The sequence below is a fragment of the Mixophyes fleayi genome, chromosome 9 (assembly GCF_038048845.1).
Source record: "Mixophyes fleayi isolate aMixFle1 chromosome 9, aMixFle1.hap1, whole genome shotgun sequence".
NCBI classification, from domain to species: Eukaryota; Metazoa; Chordata; class Amphibia; order Anura; family Limnodynastidae; genus Mixophyes; species Mixophyes fleayi.
Genome location: NC_134410.1, coordinates 612,577 through 625,529, shown reverse-complemented (window position 1 = coordinate 625,529; position 12,953 = coordinate 612,577). Strand labels below are relative to the sequence as shown.

The following is a 12,953-nucleotide window of genomic DNA, read 5'->3' as shown; positions in this document are numbered from 1 at the left end:
TCCCTGTAATACTCCACATCTCCCCCCCTCCTCCCCCTGTAATACTCCACGTCTCCCCCCTCCTCCCCTGTGATACGCTCCGTCTCCCCTGTAATACTCCATGTCTCCCCCTCCTCCTGTAATACTCCCCCTGTAATACTCCACATCTTCCCCTCCTCCCGCTATAATACCCCATGTCTCACCTCTCCTCCCCCCTGTAATACTCCACGTCTTTCCCCTCCTCTCCCCTGTAATACTCCACGTCTCCCCCCCTCCTCCCCCTGTAATACTCCACATCTCCCCCCTCCTCCCCATGTGATACTCTCCGTCTCCCCTGTAATACTCCACGTCTCCCCCTCCTCCTGTAATACTCCCTGTCTCCCCTGTAATACTCCACGTCTCCCCCCTCCTCCCCCTGTAATACTCCACATCTCCCCCTCCTCCCCCTGTGATACTCTCCGTCTCCCCTGTAATACTCCACGTCTCCCCCCTCCTCCCTTGTAATACTCCACATCTCCCTCCTCCTCTGTAATACTCCTCCCCCCACCTCCCCCTGTAGTACTCCATGTCTCCCCCTCCTCCCCCTGTGATACTCCACATATCCCCTCATTCCCTGTAATACTCCACGTCTCCCCCCTCCTCCCCCTGTGATACTTTCTGTCTCCCCTGTAATACTCCACGTCTCCCCTCCTCCTCCTGTAATAGTCCACATCTCCCCCCTCCTCCCCCTGTAATACTCCACGTCTCCCCCCATTCCCCGTAATACTCCACGTCTCCCCCCATTCCCCGTTAATACTCCACGTCTCCCCCCATTCCCCATAATACTCCACGCCTCCCCTGTAATACTCCACGTCTCCCCTTATTCCCTGTAATACTCCACGTCTCCCCCCTCCTCCTCCTGTAATACTCCACGTCTCCTCCCCCCACCTCCCCCTGTAATACACCACGTCTCCCCACCTCCTCCCCCTGTAATACTCCACGTCTCCCCCCTCCTCCCCCTGTAATACTCCACATCTCCCCCCTCCTCCCCCTGTGATACTCTCCGTCTCCCCTGTAATACTCCATGTCTCCCCCCTCCTCCCTTGTAATACTCCACATCTCCCTCCTCCTCCCCTGTAATACTCCACGTCTCCCCTTATTCCCTGTAATACTCCACGTCTCCCCCCTCCTCCTCCTGTAATACTCCACGTCTCCTCCCCCCACCTCCCCCTGTAATACACCACATCTCCCCACCTCCTCCCCCTGTAATACTCCACGTCTCCCCCCTCCTCCCCCTGTAATACTCCACATCTCCCCCCTCCTCCCCCTGTGATACTCTCCGTCTCCCCTGTAATACTCCATGTCTCCCCCCTCCTCCCTTGTAATACTCCACATCTCCCTCCTCCTCCCCTGTAATACTCCACGTCTCCTCCCCCCACCTCCCCCTGTAGTACTCCATGTCTACCCCTCCTCCCCCTGTGATACTCCACATATCCCCCCATTCCCTGTAATACTCCACGTCTCCCCCCTCTTCCCCCTGTGATACTCCACATATCCCCCCATTCCCTGTAATACTCCACGTCTCCCCCCTCCTCCCCCTGTGATACTTTCTGTCTCCCCTGTAATACTCCACGTCTCCCCCTCCTCCTCCTGTAATACTCCCCGTGTCCCCCTTCTCCCCCTGTAATAGTCCACATCTCCCCCCTCCTCCCCCTGTAATACTCCACGTCTCCCCCATTCCCCGTAATACTCCACGTCTCCCCCCATTCCCCGTAATACTCCACGTCTCCCCCCCATTCCCTATAATACTCCACGTCTCCCCTGTAATACTCCACGTCTCCCCTTATTCCCTGTAATACTCCACGTCTCCCCCCTCCTCCTCCTGTAATACTCCACGTCTCCTCCCCCCACCTCCCCCTGTAATACTCCACGTCTCCCCCCTCCTTCCCCTGTAATACTCCACATCTTCCCCATCCCTCCCCCTGTAATACTCCACATCTCCCCCCTCCTCCCCCTGTAATACTCCACGTCTCCCCCATCTCCGCCTGTAATACTCCACGTCTCCCCCATCTCCCCCTGTAATACTCCACATCTCCCCCCTCCTCCCCCTGTAATACTCCACGTCTCCCCCTCCTCTCCCTGTAATACTCCACGCCCCCCCTGTAATACTCCACGTCTCCTCTCCCCACCTCCCCCTGTAATACTCCACGTGTCCCCCCCTCCCCCTGTAATACTCCACATCTCCTCCCCCCACCTCCCCCTGTAATACTCCACGTCTCCTCCCTCCACCTCTTCCTGTAATACTCCACGTCACCCCCTGTAATACTCCATGTCTCCCCCCACCTCCCCCTGTAATACTCCACGTCTCCTCCCCCCTCCCCCTGTAATACTCCACATCTCCCCCCACCTCCCCCTGTAATACTCTACATCTCCCCCCACCTCTCACTGTAATACTCCATGTCCCCCCCCCTGTAATACTCCACATCTCCCCCCACCTCCCCCTGTAATACTCCACGTCTCCCCCCACCTCCCCCTGTAATACTCCACGTCATACTTGCCAACTCCCGGAAACTTGCTTCCGGGAGTTGGGGGCGTGACTGGAGAGCGGGAGGGGGCCCCCCACCTCCCCCTGTAATACTCCACGTCCCCCCCCCTGTAATACTCCACGTCTCCTCCCCCCACCTCCCCCTGTAATACTCCACATCCCCCCCTGTAATACTCCACGTCTCCTCCCCCCAGTAATACTCCCTGCCTCCCACCACCTCCCCCTGTAATACTCCACATCTCCCCCCACCTCTCCCTGTAATACTCCATGTCCCCCCACCTGTAATACTCCACGTCTCCCCCCACCTCCCCCTGTAATACCCCACATCTCCCCCCACCTTCCCGTGTAATACTCCACGTCCCCCCCTGTAATACTCCACGTCTCCTCCCCCCACCTCCCCCTGTAATACTCCACGTCTCCTCCCCCCCACCTCCCCCGTAATACTCCACATCCCCCCCTGTAATACTCCACGTCTCCTCCCCCAGTAATACTCCCTGCCCCCCCACCACCTCTCCCTGTAATTTTCCTGCATCTGACTCTGCCTGACCCAGTGTGCAGATTGTCCCGACATTTACACACATGCTGCCATTATCCCCGCAGCTTTGCAGTTGTTCTGTTAACCTCTGTGTTGCCAGAGACCTGCTCACGTTTGTGCTTCACATCCCAGCATGCATTGCAGTGATTTGCATATCTGTCTGTCCTGTAACATGGACCGTCTGCTGGTTACACCAGTATTTAGGAGAAGATAACTAGTCCTGTGCAGGGGAGTGTGATATATTACTGTAGTACAATACACAGAACATGTCTGTCTAACACGACAGTAATCTCCCCGATTGTGACGGAGCAGAGACCTAGGACCTCATATACCATGGAGGAGTCCTTAACCTGTGCCCGGATGATCCTCAGTGGTCTGGGGTGCAGGCTTCAAACCTGTAGCTGTCTAGGGACAGAGTGGTTCAATTCCACCCTTCGGGCGAAATGTGATCTTTTATGTTCATTATTAATTAAGGGAGCAGAAGGCATTATGGGAAATGTAGTTCTTAGAGTCAGATACAGGCACCTCAGCCTCAAACTTCCTAATTGCATGTGGTAGATGTCAGTAACAGCAGACCCAGTGGAGTAATACTAGGTACAGGCAGAGCCAACACCAGGGCCTAGGGGCACCTAAAACACTGAATGTGGGTGTTGATATGGGGGGTAGCAGGTGGCCCCCATGTTGGTGATGGGCTATGATGTCACACACCCAAGAAGAGAGGTTGGTGAGAGGGGGCTTAGGACACCACCGTGTATGAGGGAGACACAGGTGGGGAGGGGGTCTGGGGAAAACACCCCACAAATGTGGTATCTGACAACAAAGTACCTGCACACATCATCATCAGTTATTTATATATCGCCACTGATTCCGCAGCGCTGTACAGAGAACTCATGCACATCAGTCTCTGCCCCATTGGAGCTTACAGTCTAAATTCCCTAACACACACACAGACTAGGGTCAATTTGATAGCAGACAATTAACCTACCTGTATATTTTTCGAGTGGACACCTACAGTGACTGACCCCTCTCACTTGCACACATTTCATTCATTAAAAGAAGCGGCCTCGATCTTTAAGTCCCAGAAAGCGCCGCATCTAAGCCCAGCGCCCGCGATGCGTCCTCGCATCCAGTACGACACAATTCTCATCATGTAAAAATGTCACATACAGAAAAACATTTATACTGAAAAATAGGGACATCTCCAGGAACACAGCTTAATAACGTGGGACAATGAATTAACCCTTTTCTCCTTGTTTTGTTCAATGGGGTGTGCAGGGCGGCAGCGTCTCTACACTGTGGGGAGAAGATCTGAGAAACACGTCCATAATAATTGTCAGAATGAAAACCATTTCCAAGAAATCTTTTCCAGAAATCCAACATATTTGGCATCAACATGAGGAGGGGGGGGGGGGGTATTAGTCACAATAATGTATACATGTATCCCTATATATTACTAGACTAACTATAATGTGTACATGTATGTCTATATATTACTAGACTAACTATAATGTGTACATGTATGCCTATATATTACTAGACTAACTATAATGTGTACATGTATGTCTATATATTACTAGACTAACTATAATGTGTACATGTATGTCTATATATTACTAGACTAACTGTAATGTGTACATGTATGTCTATATATTACTAGACTAACTGTAATGTGTACATGTATGTCTATATATTACTAGACTAACTATAATGTTTACATGTATGTCTATATATTACTAGACTAGCTATAATGTGTACATGTATGTCTATATATTACTAGACTAGCTATAATGTGTACATGTATGTCTATATATTACTAGACTAACTATAATGTGTACATGTATGCCTATATATTACTAGACTAACTATAATGTGTACATGTATGCCTATATATTACTAGACTAACTATAATGTGTACATGTATGTCTATATATTACTAGACTAACTATAATGTGTACATGTATGTCTATATATTACTAGACTAACTGTAATGTGTACATGTATGTCTATATATTACTAGACTAACTGTAATGTGTACATGTATGTCTATATGTGTACAGTATGTCTATATATTACTAGACTATCTATAATGTTTACATGTATGTCTATATATTACTAGACTAGCTATAAGGAGTACATGTATGTCTATATATTACTAGACTAGCTAAAATGTATACATGTATGTCTATATATTACTAGACTAGCTATAATGTGTACATGCTTGTCTATATATTACTAGACAAGCTTAATGTGTACATGTATGTCTATATTACTAGATAGCTAAAGTGTACATGTGTACATGTATGTCTATATATTACTAGACTAGCTATAATGTGTACATGTATGCCTATATATTACTAGACTAGCTATAATGTGTACATGTATGCTATATATTACTAGACTAACTATAATGTGTACATGTATGCCTATATATTACTAGACTAGCTATAATGTGTACATGTATGTCTATATATTACTAGACTAACTATAATGTGTACATGTATGTCTATATATTACTAGACTAACTATTATGTGTACATGTATGTCTATATATTACTAGACTAACTATAATGTGTACATGTATGTCTATATATTACTAGACTAACTATAATGTGTACATGTATGTCTATATATTACTAGACTAACTATAATGTGTACATGTATGCTCTATATTACTAGACTAGCTATATGTGTACATGTATGTCTATATATTACTAGACTAACTATAATGTGTACATGTATGTCTATATATTACTAGACTAACTATAATGTGTACATGTATGTCTATATATTACTAGACTAACTATAATGTGTACATGTTTGTCTATATATTACTAGACTAACTATTATGTGTACATGTATGTCTATATATACTAGACTAACTATAATGTGGTACATGTATGTCTATATATTACTAGACTAACTATAATGTGTACATGTATGTCTATATATTACTAGACTAACTATACATATACATACATGTACACATTATAGTTAGTCTAGTAATATATAGACATACATGTACACATTATAGTTAGTCTAGTAATATATAGACATACATGTACACATTATAGTTAGTCTAGTAATATATAGACATACATGTACACATTATAGCTAGTCTAGTAATATATAGACATACATGTACACATTATAGTTAGTCTAGTAATATATAGACATACATGTACACATTATAGTTAGTCTAGTAATATATAGACATACTTGTACACATTATAGCTAGTCTAGTAATATATAGACATACATGTACACATTATAGCTAGTCTAGTAATATATAGACATACATGTACACATTATAGTTAGTCTAGTAATATATAGACATACATGTACACATTATAGTTAGTCCTAGTAATATTATAGACATACATGTACACATTATAGTTAGTCTAGTAATATATAGACATACATGTACACATTATAGTTAGTCTAGTAATATATAGACATACATGTACACATTATAGTTAGTCTAGTAATATATAGACATACATGTACACATTATAGTTAGTCTAGTAATATATAGACATACATGTACACATTATAGTTAGTCTAGTAATACATGTACACATTATAGCTAGTCTAGTAATATATAGGCATACATGTACACATTATAGCTAGTCTAGTAATATATAGACATACATGTACACATTATAGTTAGTCTAGTAATATATAGACATACATGTACACATTATAGCTAGTCTAGTAATATATAGACATACATGTACACATTATAGTTAGTCTAGTAATATATAGACATACATGTACACATTATAGTTAGTCTAGTAATATATAGACATACATGTACACATTATAGTTAGTCTAGTAATATATAGACATACATGTACACATTATAGTTAGTCTAGTAATATATAGACATACACTACCCAGGATCCCTTGCAGCAGCAAGGAAAGAATATGGCTCAGTCTGGTAACAGACTCAGTGAGACAGTAAATGTTGATATTGGAGACATTGATCACTGCCGCTCCCTATCTAGGATGTCTCTGATCCCAGAGATCACACGCACCTTTATTGCAGCGCACGTTATTATTAGGGCGAGAGAAATAGGGCGTGCTGCCTTCTCATTAGTGTGAACATTGAGGGCTAGATTTACTAAGCTGCGGGTTTGAAAAAGTGGGGATGTGCCTATAGCAACCAATCAGATTCTACCTTTCATTTATTTAGACCTTCTACAAAATGACAGCTAGAATCTGATTGGTTGCTATAGGCAACATCCCCACTTTTCAAACCCGCAGCTTAGTAAATCTAGCCCTGAGTCTTATTTGTCCTATTATTATTGGACTTTTCATGGGTTCATGTTCCCAATGACCCGCTGTCTATCAGATAACTTACTGCTGGATAGTGTATACACATAGGATGAATGGTGTCTTATGGGCGCTTTACAACCCTCCTGTTTTATTAATTCTAAGCAGCGTTTAACCTTTAGAACGATGGGACAATTATCTCACTACATCAACACACAGTATTATATAATCAGAGCCGTAACATGTAAACACCATCTAACCCTGAAATAGCATCACTTAGTGAGACATCTCCCAACTGTCCCAGGTCCAGTGGGATGAAGGACAGAGCCCTCAAACCAGGTCTGTTAGGAGGTTTCTACCGGGTTCAAAATGAGTGTTAAAAACTATGTTTTGGAATAAAAAAAGTACATTGGATAAATGTATATGAGCTCTGACCATGTAAAATGTCTGTACAGTCAGCAAGTGTCACATTACTATTACTGTCTATGTGGGTGTCACACTGCTGTCACTGTCTATGCGGGTGTCACACTGCTGTCACTGTCTATGCGGGTGTCACATTGCTATCACTGTCTATGTGGGTGTAAAATTACTATCACTGTCTATGTGGGTGTCACACTGCTGTCACTGTCTATGTGGGTGTCACACTGCTGTCACTGTCTATGCGGGTGTCACACTGCTGTCACTGTCTATGCGGGTGTCACACTGCTGTCACTGTCTATGTGGGTGTCACACTGCTGTCACTGTCTATGCGGGTGTCACATTGCTATCACTGTCTATGTGGGTGTAAAATTACTATCACTGTCTATGTGGGTACTACACTGCTGTCACTGTCTATGTGGGTGTCACACTGCTGTCACTGTCTATGTGGGTGTCACACTGCTGTCACTGTCTATGCGGGTGTCACACTGCTGTCACTGTCTATGTGGGTGTCACACTGCTGTCACTGTCTATGCGGGTGTCACACTGCTGTCACTGTCTATGTGGGTGTCACACTGCTGACACTGTCTATGCGGGTGTCACACTGCTGTCACTGTCTATGTGGGTGTCACACTGCTGTCACTGTCTATGCGGGTGTCACATTGCTATCACTGTCTATGTGGGTGTAAAATTACTATCACTGTCTATGTGGGTACTACACTGCTGTCACTGTCCTATGTGGGTGTCACACTGCTGTCACTGTCTATGCGGGTGTCACACTGCTGTCACTGTCTATGTAGGTGTCACATTACTATCACTGTCTATGCGGGTGTCACATTACTATCACTGTCTATGCGGGTGTCACATTACTATCACTGTCTATGTGGGTGTCACACTGCTGTCACTGTCTATGCAGGTGTAACATTACTATCACTGTCTATGTGGGTGTCACACTGCTGTCACTGTCTATGCGGGTGTCACACTGCTGTCACTGTCTATGTGGGTGTCACACTGCTGTCACTGTCTATGCGGGGTGTCACACTGCTGTCACTGTCTATGTGGGTGTCACACTGCTGTCACTGTCTATGCGGTGTCACATTGCTATCACTGTCTATGTGGGTGTCACATTACTATCACTGTCTATGCGGGTGTCACACTGCTGTCACTGTCTATGTGGGTGTCACATTACTATCACTGTCTATGCGGGTGTCACACTGCTGTCACTGTCTATGTGGGTGTCACATTGCTATCACTGTCTATGTGGGTGTAAAATTACTATCACTGTCTATGTGGGTGTCACACTGCTGTCACTGTCTATGCGGGTGTCACATTACTATTACTGTCTATGTGGGTGTCACACTGCTGTCACTTGTCTATGTGGGTGTCACACTGCTGTCACTTTCTATGCGGGTGTCACACTGCTGTCACTGTCTATGTGGGTGTAAAATTACAATCACTGTCTATGTGGGTACTACACTGCTGTCACTGTCTATGTGGGTGTCACACTGCTGTCACTGTCTATGCGGGTATCACACTGCTGTCACTGTCTATGTGGGTATCACATTACTATCACTGTCTATGCGGGTGTCACACTGCTGTCACTGTCTATGTGGGTGTCACATTACTATCACTGTCTATGCGGGTGTCACACTGCTGTCACTGTCTATGTGGGTGTCCACATTGCTATCACTGTCTATGTGGGTGTAAAATTACTATCACTGTCTATGTGGGTGTCACACTGCTGGTCACTGTCTATGCGGGTGTCACATTACTATTACTGTCTATGTGGGTGTCACACTGCTGTCACTGTCTATGTGGGTGTCACACTGCTGTCACTTTCTATGCGGGTGTCACACTGCTGTCACTGTCTATGTGGGTGTAAAATTACAATCACTGTCTATGTGGGTACTACACTGCTGTCACTGTCTATGTGGGTGTCACACTGCTGTCACTGTCTATGCGGGTATCACACTGCTGTCACTGTCTATGTGGGTATCACATTACTATCACTGTCTATGTGGGTGTCACACTGCTGTCACTGTCTATGCGGGTGTCACACTGCTGTCACTGTCTATGCGGGTATCACATTACTATCACTGTCTATGTGGGTGTCACACTGCTGTCACTGTCTATGTGGGTGTCACACTGCTGTCACTGTCATGTGGGTGTCACATTACTATCACTGTCTATGCGGGTGTCACATTACTATCACTGTCTATGCGGGACATTATACTGTCTATGTGGGTGTCACACTGCTGTCACTGTCTATGCGGGTGTCACATTACTATTACTGTCTATGTGGGTGTCACATTACTATTACTGTCTATGTGGGTGTCACACTGCTGTCACTTTCTATGCGGGTGTCACATTACTATTACTGTCTATGTGGGTGTCACACTGCTGTCACTTTCTATGCGGGTGTCACACTGCTGTCACTGTCTATGCGGATGTCACATTGCTGTCACTGTCTATGTGGGTGTCACATTACTATCATTGTCTATGCGGATGTCACACTGCTGTCACTGTCTATGTGGGTGTCACACTGCTGTTACTGTCTATGTGGGTGTCACACTGCTGTCACTGTCTATGCGGGTGTCACATTGCTGTCACTGTCTATGCGGATGTCACATTGCTGTCACTGTCTATGTGGGTGTCACATTACTATCACTGTCTATGCGGATGTCACACTGCTGTCACTGTCTATGTGGGTGTCACACTGCTGTTACTGTCTATGTGGGTGTCACACTGCTGTCACTGTCTATGCGGGGTGTCACATTGCTGTCACTGTCTATGTGGGTGTCACATTACTATCACTGTCTATGCGGATGTCACATTGCTGTCACTGTCTATGCGGGTGTCACACTGCTGTTACTGTCTATGCGGGTGTCACACTGCTGTTACTGTCTATGCGGGTGTCACACTGCTATCACTGTCTATGCGGGTGTCACACTGCTGTCAATGTCTATGCGGGTGTCACACTGCTGTCACTGTCTATGCGGATGTCACACTGCTGTCACTGTCTATGTGGGTGTCACACTGCTGTCACTGTCTATGCGGGTGTCACATTGCTGTCACTGTCTATGTGGGTGTCACATTACTATCACTGTCTATGCGGATGTCACATTGCTGTCACTGTCTATGCGGGTGTCACACTGCTGTTACTGTCTATGCGGGTGTCACACTGCTATCACTGTCTATGCGGGTGTCACACTGCTGTCAATGTCTATGCGGGTGTCACACTGCTGTCACTGTCTATGCGGATGTCACATTGCTGTCACTGTCTATGCGGGTGTCACATTGCTGTCACTGTCTATGCGGGTGTCACACTGCTGTTACTGTCTATGTGGGTGTCACACTGCTGTCACTGTCTATGTGGGTGTCACATTACTATCACTGTCTATGCGGGTGTCACATTACTATCACTGTCTATGCGGGTGTCACATTACTATCACTGTCTATGTGGGTGTCACACTGCTGTCACTGTCTATGCGGGTGTCACATTACTATTACTGTCTATGTGGGTGTCACACTGCTGTCACTTTCTATGCGGGTGTCACATTACTATTACTGTCTATGTGGGTGTCACACTGCTGTCACTTTCTATGCGGGTGTCACACTGCTGTCACTGTCTATGCGGATGTCACATTGCTGTCACTGTCTATGTGGGTGTCACATTACTATCATTGTCTATGCGGATGTCACACTGCTGTCACTGTCTATGTGGGTGTCACACTGCTGTTACTGTCTATGTGGGTGTCACACTGCTGTCACTGTCTATGCGGGTGTCACATTGCTGTCACTGTCTATGCGGATGTCACATTGCTGTCACTGTCTATGTGGGTGTCACATTACTATCACTGTCTATGCGGATGTCACACTGCTGTCACTGTCTATGTGGGTGTCACACTGCTGTTACTGTCTATGTGGGTGTCACACTGCTGTCACTGTCTATGCGGGTGTCACATTGCTGTCACTGTCTATGTGGGTGTCACATTACTATCACTGTCTATGCGGATGTCACATTGCTGTCACTGTCTATGCGGGTGTCACACTGCTGTTACTGTCTATGCGGGTGTCACACTGCTGTTACTGTCTATGCGGGTGTCACACTGCTATCACTGTCTATGCGGGTGTCACACTGCTGTCAATGTCTATGCGGGTGTCACACTGCTGTCACTGTCTATGCGGATGTCACATTGCTGTCACTGTCTATGCGGGTGTCACATTGCTGTCACTGTCTATGCGGGTGTCACACTGCTGTTACTGTCTATGTGGGTGTCACACTGCTATCACTGTCTATGCGGATGTCACACTGCTGTCACTGTCTATGCGGGTGTCACATTGCTGTCACTGTCTATGCGGGTGTCACATTGCTATCACTGTCGATGTGGGTGTCACACTGCTGTTACTGTCTATGCAGGTGTCACACTGCTGTCACTGTCTATGCGGGTGTCACACTGCTATCACTGTCTATGCGGGTGTCACACTGCTGTCACTGTCTATGCGGGTGTCACACTGCTGTCACTGTCTATGCGGATGTCATATTGCTGTCACTGTCTATGCGGGTGTCACACTGCTGTCACTGTCTATGCGGATGTCACATTGCTGTCACTGTCTATGCGGGTGTCACATTGCTGTCACTGTCTATGCGGGTGTCACACTGCTGTTACTGTCTATGTGGGTGTCACATTGCTATCACTGTCTATGCGGGTGTCACACTGCTGTCACTGTCTATGCGGGTGTCACATTGCTGTCACTGTCTATGCGGGTGTCACACTGCTGTTACTGTCTATGTGGGTGTCACATTGCTATCACTGTCTATGCGGGTGTCACACTGCTGTTACTGTCTATGCGGGTGTCACACTGCTGTCACTGTCTATGCGGGTGTCACATTGCTGTCACTGTCTATGCGGGTGTCACACTGCTGTTACTGTCTATGTGGGTGTCACATTGCTATCACTGTCTATGCGGGTATCACACTGCTGTCACTGTCTATGCGGGTGTCACACTGCTGTTACTGTCTATGTGGGTGTCACATTGCTATCACTGTCTATGCGGGTGTCACACTGCTGTTACTGTCTATGCGGGTGTCACACTGCTGTCACTGTCTATGCGGGTGTCACATTGCTGTCACTGTCTATGCGGGTGTCACACTGCTGTTACTGTCTATGTGGGTGTCACATTGCTATCACTGTCTATGCGGGTGTCACATTGCTGTCACTGTCT

The 12,953-nt window shown here is 46.1% G+C and overlaps 1 non-coding gene across 1 annotated transcript; it reads left to right on the top strand.

Moving 5' to 3' along the window:
- The first annotated feature begins 3,392 nt into the window (after positions 1-3,392).
- On the top strand, positions 3,393-3,479 carry TRNASTOP-UCA (transfer RNA opal suppressor (anticodon UCA)). The gene has a single exon. It is a non-coding gene; the product is annotated as a tRNA-Sec (tRNA).
- Positions 3,480-12,953: the final 9,474 nt, after the last annotated feature.